Source organism: Crocodylus porosus, unplaced genomic scaffold (genome assembly GCF_001723895.1).
Source record: "Crocodylus porosus isolate Cpor-Errol unplaced genomic scaffold, CroPor_comp1, whole genome shotgun sequence".
Taxonomy (NCBI): domain Eukaryota; kingdom Metazoa; phylum Chordata; order Crocodylia; family Crocodylidae; genus Crocodylus; species Crocodylus porosus.
In genome coordinates, this window is record NW_017728910.1 from 36,095,862 (window position 1) to 36,121,646 (window position 25,785).

Consider the following 25,785-nt stretch of genomic DNA (forward strand, 5'->3'; position numbering starts at 1 on the left):
ATTTGTAATTCTTCCCCCAAACATAATATTTCAGTATAAATTGTTGCTGGGAGGGAGGGAGGATTCCTTTTTAGTGTTGCCTAGTAGGGCTGTGCAAAACTTCGGTTGCTGATTTTGATTTGGAGGAGATTTGGCTTGATTCGGCGGCCAAATCTCCAAATTGAATCAGGAGACCCAGTAATCTCTCTGAATCGAATCAGAAGCTTTCAGTTCGATTCAGAGATATTTCAGTGATTTGGCCATAGACACAGCTTTATTTTTCTATGTACCTCAAAGTACCAGGTGCAGCTTGTGAACACTGAGATGGTAGGACAGATGGAGCATCTCATGGGAGCACGAGGGGGTTCTCATGCGTGCTCGGCGGTGAACTCTAAAGTGGACCAGAAGTACTTTAGAGTTCACTACCGGGTCTGCCTTGGTGGGCGTGGGATGCCCCCTGACGGGTTGGGGGGCACCCGGGTTCCCCCCACGGCTGATCGTGGAGCTGGGAGGCGGGGTGGGGGTGTCCTCTGCGTACTTGGCAACAGACCTGGAAGTGGACTGGAAGCACTTTCATGGGACGGTTGACCTGCCTGACTATCTCAGCGTTTATGAGCCATGCCTGGTACCTCAAGATATGTAGAAAAAACGTATAAAGTTGTCTGGCCGAATCACTGATTCTCCAAATTGGAGTTGACTCTTCAGATTCAGCCTAATCTAATCAGGACAGTGATATGCATCAACAAATCAAATCACTTTTCTCCGCATTGGGCTGAACTTGCCCACTTCACACAACCCTATTGCCTAGACATACCAGTCAGTCACTACAGAGTAGTCATGGTTTCTAGTTCTGGGTCTTTGCTTATACTTCCAAGGCTTAACCTTTTTTCTTTTATTCTGCCTCAGTATGTGAGTTTTTTTTTCCAATGCAGTGCCATTTATCTTTATCATCTTTCCCATTAATTTTATAGAGCCATTTGATATGCTAGTTCACACCCCATGTTTGTTGCATTTCTCTGACGTTTGCAGTTGCCCTAAGTTTTCACTCCTCCCCATAATAATGTTTTCACTTATTCTTGAAGGAGAAAAAGTATGTTCTTAACACAAGGGAGTGACAACAAATTGTCTTTTTTCATGAGAGAGTATATCAAGGTAAAAGAGGTAAAAACCCCTATAGTTTTACATTCCCCATCTAAATAGTATTAAAACTACAAGCTGCTTTGTTTTGAGTAGGATTTTAACTTATGTTAAAATCAAACTTTTTTTTCCCTCTGGCTAAAGGCAAGGCATGCTAGGCTACTGTCACTTGAGAGAAGGCTCTTTGATTAGCAGCTAATATCTATGAGCAGAAAATAAGAGATCTTCCTTGAAGTGTAGAGAAAAAGAGTCCTGCTGCTTCTGCTTGAACAGGTGGAGAAAAAAGTGAGGTGAAGTAGAAGAGGGAAGAACAGCATGTGTGCATAATGAGAGAATAGAGGAATTAGGGGAGGGGAGGCAAAGGAAGAAATTAAACATTGATTTGCTGTCCTTCAGTAATTAACCTTGAAATGTCTACAGGACTGTAGATTGAGATTCTTTCCACCAAATGGACACAGGAGTTTGCATTTGAAAAAAATTAATTTCTGCAAAGTCTACAAAACCCTTCCCTGAGAGAGGAGAGGGTTGAGAGAGAGAGAGGTTGGGGGTTGGAAGAACATGAGCTTCCCTTTCACCCACATTCATACAGTTATCAAGCAGGGGCCATGAACTTTTTCACTTGTCCAAACCTTCAGGCTACTTGTTTGGCCAAAAACTTGGCAGTTGGATAGGAAGCCACTTGTGTTCATCAGTGATGCAACTGCTCAGGCCTTGGAGAGAATGGTTTTTAGTTGAGAGGCAATAAAAATTGAGGGTGATCAGAAATATGCAAGACATACATTAGTCTGGCACTGTTTTTGCTTTGGAAGCAGGACTGGACCTCATCAAGAGACGCATGCACATTCTGCTTTATCTCATCAGACTGATGTGGGCAGATGGATAGACAGACAGATAATGTATTTAAAAAGCTGCACTGATTTCCTTCTGTCACCTTAACAGAATACCTAAGATGGGGGGAGATGGTGCCTTTCAAAATGATTTTCAGGGCTGTCCTTCAGGGATTGAATCCTGAATTAGAAGTCCCTAATATAGGAGGAATGTCATGTGGATCTGATTCAGTTCTCTCCCCATGACTTTAACTGACGGAAGGGACCAAGCCCAGTTGCTTTGCCTAACATAGGAGAACTTGGAGAAACCAAATTAACGGTAATTGCCTGTTTATGAAATACATGAAAAAATAAAATGGGTATTTTGGGGTACAGTGAAGAAAAGCTCATCTAAGACTTGTTAAATCTAAATTATAGCCTGTTGGTGTTGGATAGCAATGGTGTAATTACCTTGTTTAGTTCTATTTTGAATTCCTTTTGTCACTACTCATGCTGCAATTAACATACTAGAGCAACCATTGTCCCTGCTTTCCATTGCTCTTTCATTCTCATGCAAGATTGAAAAAACTTGTTCTTTACCTTATAAGGGACACTTCTACAACAGTTTAAATAAGAAAATAGTTTTGTATTAGTCAGACTTGGGGGGAATCTTCTGGTTTCATCTAGTATAGGTTTGTCTGTGTGAGAGGGAGAGTCATAGGACCTCCCATGAAAATGCTAAGCAACCAGTGCTGTTTTGAGCTGGACATGGTATACACAAAGGCTTAAATTTAGCACTTAAATGAGTGCTTGCAGCTTCATTAGCAATGAGGGGATTGTGCATGCACACATCAAGACTACAAGGATTGGTCATAAATGAACATTTTGGTGCAGCTTCTAAACACTTTGATCTATATTTGAAAGACCTTTGATCTATATTTTTGGACCTAAGAGTACAGATAGTGGTACTGTAATGGGAATTAGCACTTGCATACCTTCTGACATTTTCACGGTATTTACCCTGTCTTTTCTGGTACCTAGATATTTTATAAAACCTGATTGTGTTGCACTCCTAGTTCTGTTCATGTGCCCAGGTAGGGTATATCTCGTATGTCGCTTCTCGGCCTCTTGAAGGCTCAGATTGAGCGAAAACATTTATTTTGTCAGCTTGTAGTATTTCTAGTGGAGAACATATGCTGCATTATCTTAGTGTTCTCTCTCCTGCCCATCCATTGCAAGGACACATCCACTGAAACATAAGCAAAAGGTAGCCACTATACACACCACTGTTGTGGACTTTGGAGCATATCATTATCTGAGGATCTCTAGCCACTTTGAAAAGGTGGTATTTTTTCATACTTTTTTCCAGGTAAGACACCTGGTACATGCAACAAAAACAAAATATAAAGGTATTTCCAAAAATTGTCACAGCAAGGCTGATGGTAAAGTTGGTTGAAGAACCATATTTTGCAGCTACCAAAAAGTCTGCTCTACAGTGCCTTCCATTTGCTCATTTGTTATGTTGTAGAATAACTTGCAGGGACTCTCAGATAAAGTATCTCACCTCGCTTTATGGAAATACGTATTTCATCATTCTTTATCTATCCTGTAATAAACAGTTTTCTAATCTAGCCAGAAATGTTTCTATGTATGCTGGATTCTTTAAAACCTGGGAATTTCATTGACCACTTTGTGGCTGTTATTGTGGTAGAGAGGAGGGAAGACCAATAGGACAATCTTAATTACCGTAGAACAGGTTTTCCACTGTTGTCAGTGCTTTTGTATTCCATTACTGTTCAGTTTAAGTTTGGGTAATGTAGTGTACCAAGTGCTTCTGACATTTTGTGAGAGGCATTTTGTCCTACTTGCCTGGAGGTAAGTAGTTATGTCTTTCTGTCGAATTCAAGACAGAGTTTGAACTGAGTCAAATTATGTCAAAGTGCAGTGATTACCTTGCTTGTTTTATATGGAATTATCCTGTAATTGGCATAGGACTGTGTTACATACATGTTGTATGACAATGAACACAGTAGTGGCAGTTATTCAGAAGAGAGTTTTTAAATTGGAGGCTGAAATGTTTCTTTTACTTTTTTTTTACACCCTTGGAGTGGGTCCCCCCCCCAGCTCTGGCCCTGTGCTGCAAATTAGCAGTGCAGGGAATGCCTGAATGTGCAAAGCATGTGGTGTGTGGCACTGCGTGCGGTATGTGCTGCCACAGACCTGTATATCTCTGCTCCTCTGGACACACCCTGTAACTTCTGTTGATGGTGCTCACTGTGTGATGCAAGGCATCTCCCGGCTCCTCCTAGCTGTCATTCCCCTCAGATAAGAAGTTGTGCTTGTGTATGGCTAGAAGAGCAGGACAGTGGGGACAGATACTTAACCAGTTTCCTATGGATTGGGTACAAAAATGTCCTCATTAGGGTAGTGGGCCTGAACTTATTTTCCTTGGTATAGAACTTGTTAAAATATCAATATAGACCCTTGGAATTGCTTTTACACATGTGACACCCTCACATGTTTAAAATTATATTTTTGGTTACTTCAGGTTTTATTAGAGCATCTGCTTTTGTGATTCACAGGTTTGACTATAGTTAAATGTATATGTTAAGCTTTTTTGGTAAGGTGCTAAAGTCTTAAGTTTGAGTGATGCATGACTTGTTTTATTAAAAGCAGTAATTATAGGAAGTTATTTTTAAATGCCTATTATGGTAATGTTCTTTCTTTTTTGATTTCAGAATGATGACCTATACAACCTCAGCATATCCTTCTTGTAACTCATGGGTATCAAGACTATAAATGTTTCATGTATCACAACTAGGACCTCACATCCTCTTCCTCCTCCTCCTCTGTAGATGGGTACGATGCATCCAGTTCAGTTTGTTTACTTTACACAAACCTCAGGAGTTCGTTGACTGAACTGCACATTCTTTGTTGTGCCATGCAAAAGCACTGTGACACCTGGACAATGAGTCTTTTACTTCATCCTCTGCTATACAGACTTAGCTGGCCACAATGAACTGATGTGCCCACCACTGTGTCATGGTGAGAATGAGTATTTTACTAGCACATTTACACAATACGTTAAACTTCATTTGCTGCTGAAAATCTATATGACAAATCATCATTGTAAATTATTACATACAAACTGTTAATGTTGGTTGAAGAGTATTAAATATTTAACATAGGTTTTGATTTATACATGTACTTTTTTTTTTTTAATTAAAACGTAACTTTTCCTACAGCACATCTTTTTTTGATGTGGAACTGAGGTATACTGTATTCTGTTGTAAACAGAGTGGGGAACCTGCTTAAAACAAGACTTCTAAGAATAGAGTAGGGTACTATTCTTGTTTTAAGATTGTATTTCAGAAAATAATATAATATGAATCATTGGCCCTTGGGCCTTGATTGTACAGTCATATTTACTGATATTGTCAGTTGTAAAATAACCCTGATGTTGAGCTGAGTTCTTTCCGAAAGAAACATAATTTTGTACTCCTGTAAAATAATAGTCTGTAATAACAGAAATGAAGACAAACTTACTGTACATGGTATTTACAAGTGTCAACTTGAATTCATCAGTTTCACAGGATCGTAAGAAAATCAGAAAAAAGAAATCAGAGTCTTCCATTGTATATATTGTAAAAACAAAACACCAAAACACAAAATGAATGAATTCTTCAAAACCTTCCCTGGAATGAAAAATGTGGGTGTTTGTAAATTCTGGAAATTTCTTTCTATGCGTAATAAACTAGATACTGTTTTATCTGCTTTATTTTTTCCCTGGAACATTGTCTTAACTGTCTCAAATTGTGCCACCCACACTCCTTTGATATGGTCTCATTGTGTGTTACCAGGAATGGTGGCAAGTTACCACAGAGTTTGGTACATCAGAGTTGAAATCCTGGGTATAAGTAGTTAATAGGGAACACACATCCCTGCATTACTTCATATATGTTGTTATTTCACATATCTGGAGAATTTCAGGATACAGTCCTTGGACTATTCAAGGGAATGAAAAAAACACAGTGAGTGGATTAAGTGGATGTACTTGTCAAGACCTTAACAAGAAAGTATATGAAAAATGGCTCAGCTGGTCATCTGGGGCATTTATACAGGGGGTAAGGGGGGGAGGGAAGGTTTAATTAGAGTGGCTCTGAGAGCCGCTCTAATAAAACTGCCTGGAGAGTCTCATGTATCAGTGTCCCTGTACTTAAAAATTGTGGCATTGTTGCTTTGACTAAAGCTTGTTTGAGTTTTAGTTAAATTGTCCCCACTGCCATTTTTAAGTGTGGGGATGCTCTTGCATGTGACTCTGGAGTCTGCTGGAGCATGGTAATTACCACGCTCCAGCAGACTTGATTAATAGAGCCTGCTCTGATGTGCTGTAATGACAGCACGTTGGAGCAGCTTTGCATGATCCTTGGAGATCAGTGCATGCAGAATGGACGGGAGCTGCTGCTGCTTTAGCACTGTTCTATGTTCCTGGTTGGACCTGTGCTTCTCCTTTCATTCATAGCATTTGTGTGGGGCTTTGCTGTTTTGTTTGGGGTGGAGTGACAGAAGTCTTGCTCTGGTCTTGGATTTCCATGCAAAAATATGGTTAAGTGGTAAGTAACGTGAAGTTGTATTGTCCCTCTTAGTCTATTCAGCCACTGTTAATGTAGTAACAGCAGTCTAAGGAGAGGCAGGCCATCAGAGATGGGTGGGATTACAGAAAGCTACTGGCTTTGAAATGCTTGCCTGCGCCCAAAGAACGCTTCCCTTTAGAGAAGCTAATGCCAGAAAGTCATGAACCCTTGTCTGTTTATTTTGTTTTGCTTTTTTCTGTAAGTGGACAATCTAGTCTAATGTAGTTAGTTCATTATTCTTGAAAGGCATTGTCATGTAGTTTGCTAAACAGCCATTAATGCTTGCATAATAAGGGAATAATTCATGTAAAAGAAAAGCCACATAAATGTCAGACCAACACTAAAGTTGATACGTTGCCCCTTTTTTCATTTAATCTTGGAATCCTCCTTATTATGGGTATAAATTGCAGTGAAACCTTGCATGTGTTTTAAAGCAAAAACCTTGCACCAGCTTTGTCTAATTTAACAAACGCTTCCTTCAGTTTCTGAACATTAGCCAATGCTAACTTTGATAGTATAGTATTTCATGGCCAGTGCATTTTGTGTTGGTTCAGATCATTTGCATGTTTTAGCAATTGCTAAAATAGGTTATAGCTATTGGAAGCTACTATTAAATGGTTTTAAAGGAAATATTGAATCTCTTACTAATAAAAATAGAAGTATTTTCCAACATGCATCTGAACAAATCTGGTACAACAATATGGGTTTTTTTTACTTAACCTAGTTTAATAATCAACATTTGCCATCATTGGATGGAAGGCAGTGTATGAGAGTGTGGGGAAGCAATCTTCCATTTCTGTCACTAGTGGTATAGATGGTTACTAGTCACTAGTGCTACAATACATAAAGTAAATTAACAGATTAGCATTGTTTTTCATTGATTTTTGTTATAGTGGTTATTTTTTAGTGCAATTAAATATGCCTATTCAGCAAATACTGATTAAAAGGCCTCATGAAGCAAAATCCTTTCATAATCAACACAAACTTATTCACCTAGATTTTACACTTTAAATTCCACAGTTGACTTAAAATTGAACGTTATGAAGCAAACTCTTCAAGAAATAATGGACTACCTTGTTCTTTTATGCAATGTCATCCTATTACAAAACAGAGTCTCACAAATAGGATCAGTTTTACATCCACGAAGTGAAGTAAAATAAATTGATTTTGGCTTCATTTTGCCTTGAATTGTTTTCAAGTGAAAGTTGCCATTACATACAGTTTTATTTGTTTGGGACAATTTCAATTTGAAAATCAGTGTAGTTGTATATGTGGCAATTCTACCTGTAGAGAATAAATAGACCCTGGGTTGGAAAAAGATTGAACCAGTCTGTGGTGATTTTAGTACTATTTTATGCATTGTATTCCGAGAATTGCTATATTCAGCCTCAATTTGCTGCCTACCTGGTCCGTAATACCATGGAACTGTAAACAAGTCTTGATCCTTTTAGTCTCTTGACATTCACCTGGTTTGCTAACATTTTAAATGTCAAATGTCTCCAATAACATGCATTTCTCAAATGTTAAAAATATTCCCAATAAAGGCACAGTCAGAAATAGAAAGTAAGGCATGACCATGTGATAGGTAACTTCTCATACTACCTTCTTTCTGTCTGCGTGTTTAAGAACTGGAGTAACAAGATGATCTTGCTGTCAGCACATTTTTACCTAAAAAGACAATTCAGTCTTTCTCTTAATTGCATCCTTTAGGAGATGGCTGTATCAAGATGTTTTAAATAGATACTTTATTAACTTTAAAACATGTACTGCATTTTAGATGCATAGCCCTGCAATATCAGTGATTTAATAAGTGCATATGAACAGTGTTTAATATTTGCTTTGCAAAATTTTTTGGGGGGGAGGGGTTGTGGTGGTTTAATTTTTATTTATTTATTTATTTTTTAAGTGAACAAGTTTCAAATCTAGGAAAATGTTAAGGGATTTGGGGCTTGGCTACCCAGGAACTTTGGTATGGTGAGTTCGGGTAGTAGTGTGGTAAACTAGGCTACATGAGCTTCTCTTCACTAAGTACCCCTAACTCCCTGGGTGGATGCTTTTAGTATGTACTAAAAGAGAGGTAACATAGTGTGCTTTAAAAAAGAAGCAAAGCTGAAACATTTCCACATATGGATAACCCAGTATAATTTACTGGCATTGTAAACTAAGGCAGTTGCAATAGCATCTAAAACCCTCCTTAAAGAGAAATGATATGAAATGTGATGAATTTATGTAATGCAACAAATAGGGCACCATCTTTTCTATACTATTGTATGTCACATTGCCATTCCTGGGGTCATCTTTATAGCTTGAGACTGGCACAGCTCCCTTCACTAGTGTTTTGGTTTTTTTTTTACTCCAGTAGACATCAGTTATTGAATAAAACGTGGGTCAAAGTGTCTATACCTCTGGAGGAAAGAGGCTACTTTCAAACTTCTTTAGTTGGTTCCTTCATGACTAGGGTCATCAAGGGAAATTCCTGTGGGACCTCATGCCACAAGCTAATGCTCCAATTCTCCATTAAGGCACATTGGGTGTGTCTACACATTGCCCTATGTGTGTCTACATGTGATTGCCTTCTATGTCGCTGTAGCAGCATGTTCCCTGGATATAGCGTGCTGCTATGGCAGTGTAGTGGCAAAATCTACCTATGCACTGTGGGCATGGCACAGTAACTGCACGTTGCCATACAGCTATGTGTAGATGCTCCCATAAAGTATTTTTTCTTGGTTTCAGCGCTCCCTTAGTACTTCTTCAGTGCCTTGGTAGCTAAGTACAGATAGTCAAAAAGCCTGAGGCTGGATTGCTTTAGTCTTTGAAGATTAGTCTAAGTTGCAAAGATTAAACTGAGAAACAACTGGACAAACATTCACTTTTGATTCAGGAAATGCATCCATGTACCTGCAGTGGCTCAGGCTAGAAGCCAGGGGGTGCGAGAGCACAGCTCTCTGGCACGTAGCCAGCATAGGCTGTGTGTTGGCTTCCTCTTCCTCCTGCCTCTGAGATCTCTGGGATTTGCAGTCCAGAATTGCAGCAGCAGGACTCTGCAGGGTTGCCCTCTTTCTCCTTCTAGGTGCCTCTGTGATTTGTAATCCACAGTTGCAGCCAGCAGTAAGTTTTAAGCAGGGCGGGGCAGCTCTGTTTTCGGGGAAGGGAAGTTGAATCCCCTCCCACCCTGTGGCCCCAGACCCCAGCTTGGGTTTACTAGGGGGGGCAGTCTCTGCTTCCCCTTACCTCCCTCCCACCAACACTTCTGTACTGGAGCAGACAGCACAGCCCGGCCCAGGGCTGGAAAGCATGTTGGGATGACGGGGGACTGTGATTTAACTTGAACCAGGAAGGGGTCTGGGACCGAAGTTTCATAAACTGGCGTGACCCAAATCAGTTAAGTCTGATACTACATTCAGCCAGGTATATCTTAAACCAGTTTCAGGCATTTTGAAACTGGTTTATGTGCACTCAATTTTTGTTCTGTTACAGGTTTAAACCAGTTTCTGATCACTTAAACTGGTTTATGTGTAACTTCCGTCCCTATCCCATGAGTTAGTTTCCTGTCTCTCTTTTTTTGGTCTGTTCTGCTATCAGTTTTGCTGCACTTTGTCATTCATGTGGGAAGTTTTCACATGAGAGAGCTTGTGGATCGAGATCATGAAAACAAATAATACAGAGGCTCTGTAAGAATATCATGCTTGGGTAAGAGATTATGTTGATACTGTCTTACCCTTAAGGCACTCAGAAAACAGTCTGGAGCCACAAATGTATCTAAAGGGGAAGAACCCAATTGTAGATGGTCAGTCTGTGATATCCTTACAAGCACTTTTTGAATTGGATAGTGATTGGACTAGATTTTCCTTTGGAGGAGAATGTGGGAAACACTGTTTCTGTCTCACTTTAGTAGAAGATTATTCTCTTCATGTCTCTTCAGTACCAAGAAGATGCTTAGTTAGCCAGGATCACTTTCTCTATCCAAAGGTGAAAGGAGGCTCTGCATGCCTTCCCATAATCTCTTTTGGTAGCAGAGCCCCTGGGGAAGTTCAGGAGTAAAAGTTCAGTGATCTGAACAGCTGCACACTGGCCCATGCAGCCATGGTTGTCAGCTGAGCTGCAGTAACCAAAGGTGATGCCATCACCAGGCTGAAAATTTAGCCTCGGGCCATCAGAAGGCAGAATAGATTTTCACCTTAAATCGGGGGGGGGTCAAGCTTACCTGGCTTTGCAGCATACCTGAACTGGTGTGTGGGTTGGACCAGGGACTAACCCCTTGCAGAATGCCCATAGTACCTGGCCCTGCCTGTATGCCCGACACTGGCACAAGGCAGATGCTGCCCCCAATGTGTGAGCTGTATCCAGTGCTTCATGCAGGCTGTGTTTGATATACTCGTTATAGAATAACCAAAGTGTGTGTGTGTGTGTACATAGGTATAGCCCAAGTTTTCATGAGCTGAAGTTCACTTCATCAAATGCCGTACTTCATCACAGCATCTGATGAAGTGAGCTTTAGCTCACAAAAGCTTGGGCTATACATAATCCCCAATGAGATGCTGTACCTTCGAATTCAGCAGTGATGAAGCACAACATTTAATGAAATGAGCTTTAACTCATGAAAGCTTGAGTTGTAGATAAATGGATCTACTTCAGTTAGTCTATAAGGGCATATCTACTCTGCCTTCAGTTAGAATGCCCTGTGTAACAGCTGTGTGACTCATATTTCACTCAGGCCCGTTTGGAAATTTCTTTGGCTTATGGGCTCATGGAAAGTTTATTATCCAGTATTTATTTTGTTATCAGGGGTTACACAGTGCACTCCATGCCTCTCACAGCTGGCTCCATCCTTATTTGAGGAATCCCATGTGTCCTTGGATAATTAACATTGCAATAAGAATGATGAAAACTACTATGAACGACTTGGCTTTTATCAGCTTAGCTTTCTGCAAACAAAAATTGCTTTTCTGTTGGTAGTGACTTCAGTTCCACTCAAATGGTATTGGAGTTCCACTTTACCTTGCCTATCAACTAGGTCAGGTTCTTCTCATACCCAACTGCTTATCCCGCTCTCTTCCATAACCATGCGATTTTATTTTTGTAGTAGCTATCTACCAAGTATCTATATTTTAGTTACATTTTTGCTTGGTTTCAGCTTCCAGGAGATATTTTATATTTCAGATTTTTCCCAGACGAAACTTAGTCCTAGAGTTGGGGAAACCAAACTCTTCCCCTCCCCGCCCCCATGCTCCTTGGAGAGAGTTATTTTGATACATCTCATGTTTTCAGGTGACTTAACTTTTTTTTTTTTCCTCCCACAAGGCTTGCTTTTCTAGTTGAACTCATTCACCAGGTTTGTTTGTACTTTTTTTTGATGTTACATTCTGAGAATTACTAGTTTCCTAAGATAATTGTTGCATACTGCTGGTGTTGGCCTTGTTATTGCTGCAACTTACTCTCCAGGAATTATAGTCCTTCACTAATAATATTTTGGAGTAGGAAAGATAATTTCTTATTTTTTTTTCTGCTGTGTAGAGTTCTGTCCCTAACCTAACTTGACAGAGAGAGGGAGACAGACATGCGATGTAACAGCCTGAGGTACAGCTCATCAGCTTTTAATGGTATCGCATTGTGAAGCTACAGAGTGCTTTGCATGCAGCTTTTCTCATTTGAGCTGGGTTGGATCATGGGGAATAACCCAGGGTGCATCTCCACGAGACAGTAACATCGCAGTAGACTAATTATACTGTGCATTAGTATGTCTGGCAAAAACCATGCTAGTGCACTACTGCGCATTAGTGTCACAAAAAAAGTTTGCGCTAATGTGTAGTAGCGCTGATTGCAGTACATTAATGAATGTGTAGATGTGCACCCAGTGTAGTAACTTGAGGCAACTTTTGCACTGATGACATGCCATTAGTAATTTTACAGGATTCATTCTCCCATACCTGCTTCCTTTGAAGTTGGATATTGCTTTTTTTGTAATTCCAGTATAGTTTAACTTTTTCTTTGAGGCACATCTTACTTATTTTTGCTTATTGAGATTAGAATTTTCTTTTTTGTGTGATTTGGCACCCCTTCACAGTTAGGGGCACCATTTACACAGATGACATAAGGTTCATCAAGTTTGTTTTCTTAAGGTTGCACTGATAAAGATTTTTTTTTGGCTGATATCAATAGCCGATTTATTAACTAGCAGTATCTGCTAATACTGATCTTATTGCCAATATGCAGCCTGGCAGGTTGGAGAGCAGTGTCTGGTCGGCAAGTCTGTAGGGGAAGGGACATAGGGGTGGGGCAGATCAAGCCCCCCATAGTGAGGGAGGGAATGGGGCTGAGGAAGGGGCAGCTGGGTTGAGGCAGGGCATAGGGCGGAGCAATGGGTGGCACTTGCCGCCATACTTCCCCTGGGGTGCATGCAGGGCAGATAGCTGCCCCCCCCCTCCCCCCAGACAAGCTGCCTGTGGCTCTGCCCTGTGCCCTACACTGTCTGGCCATCCGCAGCCCCACCCCCTCCTCATTGTTGGGGCCTCAATCTGCGCCCTCCCTCCCCCCGACTTACTGGCCAGATGCAGCTCTTCAAGCTGTCAGGCTGCATTCCTGGCTACGTGCATGTTGTGGCTGTGCGTGTGCACGTAGCATTTATTGGTGACATTATGTGCCACATTGGCCAAAAAAAGCTGATTGCCAATAATGTCAATTTTCCTTCTATTGGTGCCAGTGTGATATAGACTGATACATTGGTGCACCTCTATTGTTTTCTCTTGTCTCTTGAGTTAAGAAGCTTGAGTAAGCATAGTTTTGCCAGGTGCTGAAGTCTGAGATCTTTCACAAAAGATCCCGTAGAAAAATTTCAGGGGGAAAAAACTACCAGACAGTAGTGTCATAACAATAAATTTTCTCCCTTTTTACAGCAGCAATCCCTTGTTCAAAATTTTAAGTGGACATTTAGTGCAAGGGTGTCAAACCTATGGTCTATGGGCCAGATTTGACTTGCAGAGCAGAGTCATCTGTCTCAGTGCTTCTCAACCTTTTTTGGATCAGGACCCATTTTGTAAACATTGATGGCCTGTCCCAACCCACTGTCCCCCTCCCCCTGCAGCGTGTGGGGCTGGGGGGTGGAGGTGGAGTGTAGGGCATCTTGGGCCCTAAGCAGCTCCTTGCAAGCTGGAATTCTGGCAGCCTGCAAGTGAAAAGCCACAGTTTCCCACATTTTTCTCCTTTAAAGGAGAATCCATTTTCAAGTTTTGTTTATGACCCTTGCATATATTCTTGCACCCCGCATCTAGGTCGCAACTCTCGGTTTGAGAAATACTGATTTAGCTTGCAGGAATGAAGGGTCCAGGAATTTGCCAGTAGGGTAAGTGGCAGCAGCATTAATTCCCGTGGTTCCCTGTGCAGACCTCACAGCCCCTGAGCCTAAAGGCTTAAGGCCCCATTGCTTGTCCCACTGTTGAAGTTCTGGGTATAGCTCCCTGGGGACTCATTTTGGCAATGGAGATGTTGACCCCCCTTTTCAGCTCAGTTAGTTGACAAAGCAGCTTAGGCACCTTTTAGGTTTGATGCCACTGCCACCCAGCCCACTCCCCTAACTTACTGAATCTCTGTCCCATTTTGAGATAACTTACTGTATAGTACCTGTCACTTCTTAGCACCAAACTGAAATTATTTTTCCCAGTGCAAGCAGAGCCCTCTGTAAAATTAGGTTTGCTGGTACAGAGGGATAAACCTTGCATTTCCTCAGCTCAGGTAGCGTTCACCTACGTGTCGGCACAGAACGCATTTTTTCATAGCAGCTACTATAAAGATGCCAGAAAATTATTGTTTGTTAAATTGTATTTATACATAAGATTCTCTGGGTCATAGACCTACAGACAGAAAAGAAATTAAGGCCACCTTACCAATCTTTCAAAGGTCGCTAGTAAAAGAAAGCTCTTTCCCTTCCTGTCTTTGTCTGTTTTAGATGTGAAATTATCCTTAAGTAGGCGAATGATCAATCAGGATAAAAATGTTGAAATCCTAGTTTGGCTTTTTCCCTGACATATAACAGTAATGAAAAATGTTGGGGATTAATTAGGATGGAAACTGTTAGAAATCAGTAAAACAGGCATGTTCCAGGAAGCAGAAAATACCTTGCATTCCTATAGTATGTTCTTATTTAAATATTTGTAGGTTAGAGGTTTTGATACAGATTTAAATTTGAGGTAAAGAAAATGTATTTGATAAGATGTTAAAACATGGGTTCTCATTGAAGTCATTTCCTTTGAGTTCAAAGGTAAGTAGCAACATTCTGTGCACAAAACTAGTAGGTTGGAATAGTTCGGGGCTCAATTTAAAGACCTTTTTGGTTTAGCAGACTGCTCTGTGGTTTTATTCATAGAGTTTTCCCAGTTTATATTTCCTTCCCTCTTGCTATCCATTTAAAAAAAAATGTGTGCGCAGAGATGAATATGGCCACACTTTTAATGTGTCAAAAGTAGGAGAACCCCAAACTTACCTGCTCCCATGTTATCTGGATGTATTTGGAAATAAGTGTTAAACCCAAATAGTTGCTCACTAAACACAAACACCTACCCTCATGGAAGATTAAGACAAATTCTCTTTGATTTTAAACAAAGCAGAATCACTCTAGAGCAGAGGTTCTCTTTAGACTCAAGCCACCCCTTGGAAAATGCCAACTCTTAACTTTTCACTCATTTTTTGAATACAGAAAAATAATAATGCAATTCTTCTGCTGCAAAGAGCTCAAAAAGACCACACCAGGTCAGAATGGTTTTAACATTATGAAATTTTATTTGAAATCCCTGGCAATGTCCACATGTGCATGGATGTTTGGTTCCCTGGAGACAACTAGCAGCAGCGCACCTTGCGCCGCTGCTAGTTGTCATTGGGGAGTGCCCATGCCATGTGTCCTCCGGTGTGCAGCAAGTTACCCCAGGTTGGGTAGAGAAGGCTGGGGCCAGCACTGGGCTGGCCCCAGCAGCCTTATCTGGGGGCTTCCCAGAGCTGGAGCAGTGGTGATTTTTGCCATGTGGAGCCTGGCTGGCAACCACAATGTGGCTCTGGGCAGCCTGGCTCCACTTTTGAGCACTGCTCTGCTTTTTTTTCTCTGCAAGTTTTTTGGACCCCTGGATATCCAGAAGTCAAGAAAACCCCTCTTTGCTGCTCCCTTTCAGGGCGGAGAACAACTGAATGTGTGGTATGTGGTGCGGCAGATGTATCTGCTCCCCGTACCTCACAGCCACACTTGTCTGGACGCAGCCCCTCTGTTAGTCTTGTGGATCATGTTTACACAGCTGACAGTATTAACATTGTGTGATACCCTGCAACACCCTTGAAATAAGCTCAGCACCTGGGTGGAGAATCACTGCTTTAGAACAGGGGAGGCCAATAAGGCAGTGTGAAGCTTCGATCCCTGATTAGATTTGGTGGAGATTTGGCCCAATTTGGTGGCTGAAACTCTGAATCCAAATAGGATCGGAGGACCCTTTAATCTCTCCAAGTTGAATCGGAACCGTCCAAATCAATTTGGAAAGATTTGGTGATTCAGACATAGACACATTTTGAAATGTTTTTTCTACATGCCTCTAGATAGCAGGCAGCTCACAAGTGCTGTGATGCTGGGTTGGATGGAACGTCCTTACAGGAGCGTGGGGGGTCTCCCCAGCATGCTTGGGAGCAGACCTGGAAGTGGACCAGAAGCACTTCCAGTCCACTATTGGTCCACTTCCGGGTCTGCCAGGAAAGTGTGCATGTGGGGGGCCTCTAGGTCCCCAGCTTGGAGACTGGTGCCTCCTGGGTCTGGGGGTCCCCCCACAGCCAATTCCCAAGCTGTTCCCTCCCAGCATGTTCCCCGGCAGACTTGGAAGTGAACCGGAAGTACTTCTGGTCCATTTCCAGGTTCGCCACTGAGCACGCGGGGGGGGTCTCCTGTGGGATGTTCCTTCTGCCCCAGCATCACAGCATTCATGAGATGCACCTGGTACCTCAAGGTATGTAGAAAAAACATTTAAAGATGTGTCTATGTCCGAATTGCCGATTCTCCAAATTGGCATCAAATCTTCAGATTTGGATTTGGTGGAATCAAATTGGGGACAGTGATCCGAATCAATGAATCGAATCACTGTCCCTGATTCGGGCTGAATCCAAATCAAATAGGACCCATTTTGCACACCCCTAGTGGCCAGCTTGTGGCACATGTACCATGGGTAGCATCTGTGTGGCAAGCAACAGATCAGAGAGGGGATGGAGAAGAAAGAAAAGTGGCAGATTGGGTAAGGAGCGCAGGGAAGGAACAGGAAAGCAGAGCAGCAGATTGGACAGGGGAAGAGAATCAGAGTTTCTTGGAGAGGGTTCAAGGCTAATTTGTGGCCTGCTTGCTGAAGATGTTGGCCCCCATTGCTCTGAGTACCAATCTAGAGTACCAATTTTTCTGTTTTTAAGAACGATTAAAGTAACTTAGCTTGGCTTCTGTAGATATATATAAACATTTTGCTTCATGGTGCGGGCTGCAAGAAGCATTATGAGAGGACCTGATCTGTTTTGAAATCTGGATTAGAATTGCTCTTACATGGTTTGAAAAATGGTACCTGAAGCAAACATGCCTTTAGGTTTTTTCATGGCTTCCTTGGGAAAATTCCCATAATATTATACAAACCTCATAAAGAACTTTCTCGATGAAGATACATTTCAAAACCTTGACTATTCTAGCACCTGTCATCCCTGTTATATTAGGAACACTGAAACTGACAGCACAACGTTTTATATCCTCTGGAAATTAGACAGATGGAACCAGTCGTCTAAAGGAAACTAAGTTATCTGCATAGACATAAAGGATATTGCATCAAAACTAAAGAAAGAGGAGCAGCTCAGTGTCTTGACTTGAAGAAAATGTATTTTTCCACTGGTTTGTTAATAACATGCTTTTAAAGGATTTTTTTTAAAATATAGTTTTATAACTTACATAGAACTGATTTTACAACTTATGAATCATGTTTGGGAAGAAAGGACTTTTGCAAGAAGAAAAAATTAAGGAACCAACCATTTATATTAAAAACTATAAATATCTGTTATGTTGTTTTTGTCTTTTTTGCCTTGTGAACATGAAATTTCTCCCCCACAACACAACTTCTACTTGAAATGCAACTTTTTGATTTTGTGATATCACAATTTATTGTTATAACCCAAGGCCACAAATTCATTGCTTTGACTTCCTTGTAGGGATTGCATGGTTGAATGTCATGCCTGAAGCGTGGTTGGTAAAGAAACTGACAAGGTGAATATAAGCAGTACATTATTATGAAATGCTAGCGTTGTTCGTGAAAGTTTCTTTCTTAGGTGTCTTTCTGTTTGGCTTCAATTTTCTATTCTTTTCAGGACCTCCTTTAATTACTGAGATCTTTAGATGCAATATCAATAAAACCCAGACTGATTTAATGTGATATTACTTAAAATATATAGAATTTAAAGATCCGCATCAAGGACTTCTGTTTCCCAATTTTTACCAACCATAGCCAAAACAGTGATACCAGCCTGAATCTATAGAGAACTTGAAGCAATGGTTCAGAGAGGTAAGTATTTCCGTCTTTATCTTTAAGAGTGGTTAGTGCCTGTCCCTCTTTTTCCTTAACAAAACTGTGTTTTGTTCTGTTTCCAGACGTGTTTTGAACCGTATGAATGGAGTAAAAAGGCACAATATGTATAAACAAATAACAGTACATTGCTGTATGTGTGGCTGAATTTCAACTAGCAGTTTGAAATGATGGCTGGCTGGCAATTTGGGGAAAGGATTTCCCTTGCATCCTGTCTTGTTTTCCATTTTGGAATCAGTGCAGGGTAAGATTAAGGGACATAAACCATATCCCAGAGGTGTGCTGCCACTTGCAGTCCAGCTGGCTGCCACCACTGCTGCTGCTCAAGCCACCTGCTGCTGCCCCAGCCCTCCCTGCTCTGTGCCAAGGGCTGCTATCTCACTTCTGTGCACCTACCCCTGCCCCCGCCACTAAAGCCATTGCTGCTGCTGCTGGCTCCTTACTGCTGACACCTGTTGGTACCACCTCCCACCAGCAGCAAAAACAGAGAGAGAAGGGACAGCTTAGGCAGCAGCAGACAGTACTGCAGAAAATCTGTTTAGAGCCAAAGGTCTGCTTCTGCACTCTTCCTCCCTGCTGCAGAATTACCACTGATGCCCCAGTTCCTCAGGCCATATGTAAATACTTGGCGGGCCAGACTTCTAAACCGGTGTCTGAGGCCATAGCTTTTGGAGTTCCATGATAATGATAGAATTTCAGTTTTCATTTGAAAAAGCTCCCCAAAATAAGTTATGCAACTCTAGTTCTTGTGGCTACAAAATAATCCTCTCCACATTTACCACTGTGGTATGTAACATCCCTCCACCCCCTGAAAAAAGAGGGCCTGACCATATGTACAACAATTACATCAACCTGAATCTATAGACAACCTGAAGCAATGGCTCAAAGAGACAAATATTTCTCCTTTTATCTTTATTGTTTGTTAACTCTGAAACTTGCTGTTCTCCGGATATTCTATTTCTATTCCCGGCTCCTAGCCCAAGCAGTTGGGGGATACTACCACACCACCACTATAAACCCTTGCAGTGGCACAACAGGGAGGTGACTGGATGCTGTCTTTGGGGGATTCGGAAGCAGCTGCTGCTGCAGTGGTAGGTGGCTGCACCATCACATTTGGCATCGTAGCAGCTGGTGCTGCCCTGTGTTGCAGTTGTCTGGGTGCAGAGCTGGCTTTCTACACCTTTGTCTTCTTGTCTGTGTCAGAAGGGTCTGTTGAAAGCAGAATCTCTTGCTTGAGTTTACTGTTTGCTATGCAGGTGGGTGGTGAGGTCTTCCACCTGCAGGACTGATTGCCACCGCGGGCTGGAAGGAGGAAGCACAGCCTTTCCCAGAGAAGGGTGGTGATGGACTTTCACAGCACAATGGACATTTCTTTTGTGAGTACACCTCTTTTGTGAGACATTTCTTTTCTACCACCTAGAAAGAGATTGTTTGCTTAGGATCATGTGGGTGTCACCTGTGTCCTGGCTGTGCCTAAACACAGTCTTGAATCAGTGTCTTCCAATCATTTTGTTCATACCCATGGAGCTATATTTGTATTTTAAATTGTAAGCCTTGGAATACATACAAGAATAAGGGTAATAAGGAACTAGTAGTAAAGATGCAATTTAAATGTACTGTATTGTCACTGTTTCTGGCTGGTTTCTTGTTTAGTGTTTAATATTTATTTTACGTTTGTTAAACCAGAAGGCTTCCCTGGTAGTAATTATGTTAACAGTTTGTACCATTGCCAACAGGTTTTGTTATGCCTGGCCAGTCAGTGGTGCATGGGGGTGTTTAGCAGTTCTTAGCAAGTCAGAGTTTTGGAGTATTGAGGGATTCTTAGGTGTACTGCATTTTCAGTAACTGGAACCTATTGATCTTCCTTTTTAAGGTGTGCTAAACATGAGTCCTTCTAGCTGACTGGGTGCAGCCTAGCTCCACCTGCTTTTGCATTCACTTTGTCTTGGCTGGCCTCAGTAATGCAGTATCATGGTCTGTCCCCAAATAGCCTGATTTCACAGGAAAAGGTAAGTTGGAGTTTCTTTCCTCCTGATTTCTGCTTAGAAGTACTAGGGAAGACTTTGTTGGACTTGCCATCAGGTCTTCAAGTAAATACAGAATGATGTGCTAGCTCATACATACCCCCAGCCTTCGAGTCCATGTGAGCAAAGCTGATGACTGCAGTAAAGTATCAGTGTGAGGGAGCATATGACACAGGCCCAGATGCAGTGCCTTTACAGCTGTCTGCAAGCAGTGTATTGTAAAAGTTACGGCACTGTATTGGAACTTGAGAGATCTGACTTTTACTCCTGGCCCTTACATAAACTGCCGTATGTGAACTTGCTCAAGTCCTTGATTTCTCAGCCTTAGTAGCCTGTCTGAAATGAGTATCATACCCTGGGAGGCAGGGAAATATTATGAGGATTAATTCAAGTATGTGAGGAGCTTGGATACTGCCATAATGAGTACCATAAAACAGCCTATAAGCAATGCACACTTGGTCCTTAAACAGCAATCCTGTTGTTCAGCTTGTCTAGTCTGCCTTATTTTCATCTTCTTCTGCCCCTTTGAATGTGCTTTTGCATTGGGCCAATAGTCCTTTGGTGTGGTGACTAGTCCCAGATTGTTGGTATTTACCTTCTCATCACCTTTTCAGGTTCTTCACAAATGTTGCTCAATTGAGCAATGGAAACAGGTCTGTGGACTTTCTTGGGGAACTTCTTTTTCGTTCACTAGTGGAAAACTGTTAAGTACCCACTCATGTTACACTGGTCCATAGAGCTTAAGCAGCTGCTTAAAGGCATATTGTCTTGAATTAAGAATGGACTTAAACACTAACTTAAGCGCTTCCCTGAGCTTGGTTCCCTAGTTCTGTTCTTTTCTTTTGGATAGTTACATCACTAAGAGAGTTAGTGAGCTGGGCACTTCCTCAATTAAAAAAAGCATCAAATGTTCCTATTTGTACACGTTCAGAAGACAGTTCTACTGGTTATGAACTAGCATGTTGTCTCATCTTAAAAACTCACTCTTTTCAGGGGACCTTATTGTACTAGAATTCTTATTGATCTCTGCACAGCCTCCCTTCCTAGAACTATTTTCCCATGTTTTGTTTTGGATGGTTGGATCCCATTCCATGTAGTATGGAGCACCTTAAAACTTTAATTGACTGTAATGAAAGCAGACAGTATTCATGATTTCATAGTATCAGGCCCTTTGGAAACGAGACTAGCAGGCAGGCAGCAGTGGGGGAGCTGGGCTCCACTCTGCTCCTACCAGGGGCAGGGAGCTGCCGACCTGCAGATTTGGGTCTCTGGCTCCACAGCCCTGGCAGCTTGGAGACCCCTCTGGCAGGGCTGGGGGAGCAGAAGCTGCGGATGGTGGGGTGGTGACGGGCACCAGCAGGGCTGGGTGGGCTGTGGGGAGCCTTTCATTTTAATCACAGATTTTGGGGGTTTTGTCAAAGATTTTGCAGTTTTTTATCAGGAAAACCCAGAATCCCTGATGGCTACTGCACAGTTAGCAGAATCCCTGAAGGCTCTGCACAGTTAGCATCTCATGTAGATTTTCTCAAGTCTAAAACGAACAACAGGAATTACAATGGATTATCAGTTCTGCCCTTTGGTTGCCTACATACCAAGGATGGTAGAGTTGGAGTTGCAGACTTACTTTTCTTGATCTGAAAACACTGGCATAGTACCCTAATTTTACCTGTAATATATATGATGGAAACAGGGATGGGGCAAGAATGACAGCTTTTTCAGCTATATGATGTCTCTTTAGTCATATAACTTTGTGTGTCATAGAGTTCGATGGCAAACAGTCAAAAACGAAATTGTAGGAAATCTTTGTAAAATAGATTTTAATATCTGTTAGAATATCTGTGTAAAAATAATGTCAGAAGAGTTAAAAATAAGACTTTTGATGCAGGAAAAGACAGTATTACTAGCTAATTAAAATATTAACTCATTTCAATTTTGTCACTGCTTAAGGAGGTCTGGGCTACGTATGACAGAATAAGACAAAGCACAGCAGCATAATAAATTATCCAAACTCTTTAAATGCCTAGGGACAGGTTTAGTTAAAAAAAAATATATATATATAAAAAAATATAAAAATGGAGGGTAATGTTTGAAGGAGCAGCAGATCTTTTTGAACACACTAACACAGAAAGCACATGCTTTAAAGGCATTTAGTCTTTTTTTAAGTGAGGTCGACTTCAAAAGAGAATAGGTCCATGTTATATAGCTCTTCATGTAATAAATGCAGTCACCTTCCAGTTTTTGATGTCATGATTGGAGTCTTAAATCGGGTTTTGTGGAGGCACAGAACTACATTGGGCTACAGGCAGGTGCATAATATCATCAGGTCCAAAAATACTAAAGGGTTTAAGCAGTAGTTATGATCTGAAGTTGATCTGCTATTTTACAGTCAGTTTAAAGAAAGAAAGACAGATGTAATTATTATTCAAAGTGAAAAGATGCTGCGCTGCTGGCTGAACAAGCTGGCAAAAATGGAGCAACTATCAGTAAACTGGACTCCTGTTATGATGAGGTACTCCAAGGATAAAAAATACATTTATTGGCATAGCTAATAAATGGGAAGACAAAAATTCTTATGGATTTTATCCAAGGAGAAGACATGATTAGGCATGAGGCCAAGCTCCTGTGTGATCTTCCGCTCAGAAGCAAGGCTTTTGTCTTTGTAAGGCAAACTTGATTTATGCTAATCAAGTGGCCACTTTGATATGTGAACTTAGGGGCCAAATTAAGATTCTTTCAAAGTGGAGTGGTGTCTACTTTATCAAACTTCAGATCTGTTCTTTATGAATTATAATGCCATATGTCAGTTGGCAGACCTTGCAGTTCACCAAGTAACATCACACAGGAGGTCATGCCAGGTGATCGTGGTGGTACCTTCTGACTTATGTTGATATATTTGAAAATTATAGCCTTGGAGTTTCTGCATACCAGCTGGTATTTGGAGTCAGTTCCTGCCTCCACTGTAGCAACTGAAAAAATTCCTGTTTGCATTCAGTAGTGAATCCAGCAATAAAGCCCATAATGAATCAAGATTGAATGTTCTTCAGATATAATTGCACATCTGTTAAAGTTCTCACTAATTTCCTCATTTCTGTGTAATTTCTCCTGTGAACAGCCCCAAATTCCTCTGCACCTGCATTGAAAACCCTCCTTTTTGTCATGACCTAAACCAAATGAGATGACCTAAACTAAAAAAGCCCTTAAGTTTATAATAGCATGCTTACATTTTCATTGGATTGCAACTTTCAGGAAAGTCTGCTGGTCTTGTTAAAGTTCTGGATGGGGTTAAGTTGAAAGAGGATTTCTTGCAATTCAAACCTCCGTTTTAGATCCAGCTAGCATAATTATAGTTTTGCTACTGGCCAGTAGTACTGCTGTGGATATCATCAAAGCATTCTTGTAAGACATTTTGAACTACTCCCAGTGACCATTTCTGCGGTTGGTATATAGTAATTTCTGTGCACATATTAAAACTGTGCCTTATCTAAAAAGTTTTGAAGATTTCATAAACACTAGGGCAGATCCACGTGGACTAGCAAGGTACCCAAACGCTTGAGTATAAACACTGAGCAATTTGACAATACAGAATCTTGCATAGGTGTATTTCAGCTAATGATTGGAGTCCATGATCTAAAGTTATGCTGCTGTAATTTACTATACCAGCTAATAACTTCTGAGTGGGTTATGTCAAATGCTTTGATAAATTAGTGCTCACAAAACCATTGCTTGAATTTGATTAGTGGCATTGTTAAAATAGAGGAAAAGATTAGAAAGAAAGCTATAACAGCAATCTACCTACAAGCAGACAAAATGAAATTCATTAGAGAATTAACTCACTTATTTCTGGGACAAATTCCTTCAGTCCTTTGGTAAAACACTACGTATTTAAAGCAACTGACTTGCTTGAAAGACAAAATTAAGCCTAAAATGTTACAGCTTATACACTGAAATGTTACTACCTATTATTTTTATTTATCATGTTTTCTGGTCCACTCAAAAAGTGCTTTTGGGTGCTTTTAGGAGCTTAGAAGCTTTTAAAAGAAATATAAGTATACATGGGTGCTTGAACATGTATGCATGCGTGCATATGCATGCACTGCCCCCCCCCAGAAGAAAGGGTATAGCAAAACAGATAAGATAAGCAAAGTCCTGGCCAGAGGTAACATTGGAAGCACTTCAGTGGCAAATAGAGAGACATAAGTGCTCTATGAAGTGCTCCAAAAATGGCCAAAAGCACTCCAAAAATAATCTTGAATGAAACAAGTATTTTGAAACTTTTCCAGTTATGTCTGTGCACTCCACAGAATGTTATGACCTGTAACAGAACAGAAGTTCAGTAAACTTAGACCAGTTTCAGTCATTTTGAAAGCTGTTTAAGATAAATCTGGTTGGATGTACTATTAGACTTAACACTACCTGTGTTCCACAGACAGCAACACCATGAGCATGCTGGTCTCCCCAGTTGCCAGGATTTTCAAGGAAAGTGCTTTTAATCTGTTCTGCCTTTCAAAAACAAGGCGCGTGTTTTATTCTGGGGCATGCTGCATTCAAGCAAATACAGTATGTTAAGTATTGATTTAATATGCTTACAAGTAGTCTGACTTCTCTGAGATACCAGGCAGTGTAGCATTCATTGTCTTCATTGAGGCCTGGGATTGGACAGCACTTCTGAATGCCAGACTACTTGTACTTAGCTGCTTAAGTATGGTTGTAGGAACCTGTAACTTAAGGTACTCAGGTTGAAAACTGCGATTTTTATTTTTTCTCTATTTGTTGAGGTACTTAGAAAAATTCTGGGTGTTCAATTACATACTGTTATAGTAATAACACTATATAAACCATGAAAGTCAGGTATCATATTATTTGAACGAAAGATGATGATTCATTTTAGGATTTTTTTTTTTTTTTTTTTTTTTTTTTTTTATCTACAGGTACTTGGTAAAAAGTACTGCCTCTCTTTTTGTGTAAAGAAGATGATGCCTACTGATGATCAAGTGGTCCTTCCCATTCAGCAGGTACAGACGCTTTAAAAATGTTTATTTGTAGAATAAAGTGAAGACTGAACCCGTAACTTCATGAATTGAAGTGATGACTGCCTGAAGTTTTGCTGTTTCTGTTCCATACTGATCAAAGCTTCAGGGTCAAGTGAGTACTCATAGTGCTTTGTATAAATATATCTCACTGGAACTCTTGTGTTCTCTTGTGAGTATGTAGCAGAACAGCAGCCTGATTTTGACTGTCTGAGTTGCATCAGTTCTGACTTTTCCCTCAGTAACACATTTGGTGCTTCATTGAAAGAATTTGGAATGTATTGCATTAAAGAAATGGTTTATGTTGAAATACCAACATGCCAAGCTAACCACACTTAAGTCTGCCAAACTTAACATAATCGTTACAAGTTTGGCTCAGCCTTGAAGTCTGTCTGAACTGGAATGGGACACATTCCATGGAAACAATCTTATCAAGAAGACCCAGGTGCTAAAAACCCATTTACGCAGACTAGAAAGTAGCCTTCCAGTATTGCAAATTGAGAATTTTTGTCACCATTATAGTTTCATAGTTAGTAGGGTTGGAAGGGACCTGAGCAGATCATCAAGTCTGACCCCCTGCCGTGGCAGGAAACAGTACTGGGGTCAAA

At 40.9% G+C, this 25,785-nt stretch overlaps 1 protein-coding gene and 1 long non-coding RNA gene across 4 annotated transcripts in view; both read left to right on the top strand.

Annotated features, from left to right (window-relative positions):
* IRS1 (insulin receptor substrate 1) overlaps window positions 1-5,700 on the top strand; it is a 64,585-nt gene extending 58,885 nt beyond the window's left edge. For both annotated transcript variants that reach the window (XR_002100652.1, XM_019533051.1), the window contains one exon: window positions 4,661-5,700. The gene's annotated coding sequence lies outside the window, so the exon portion shown is untranslated. The remainder of the gene's footprint in view (window positions 1-4,660) is intronic.
* Window positions 5,701-6,280: 580 nt separating this feature from the next.
* LOC109308622 overlaps window positions 6,281-25,785 on the top strand; it is a 39,407-nt gene continuing 19,902 nt past the window's right edge. Inside the window, exons 1-4 of one of the 2 annotated variants that reach the window (XR_002100654.1) lie at window positions 6,281-6,535; window positions 19,383-19,502; window positions 20,000-20,135; window positions 25,079-25,292. This is a non-coding gene — a long non-coding RNA (uncharacterized LOC109308622). Of the gene's footprint in view, window positions 6,536-18,569; window positions 19,503-19,999; window positions 20,136-25,078; window positions 25,293-25,785 lie in introns of those variants that run through there. The other variant, XR_002100653.1, reaches the window with a different exon arrangement.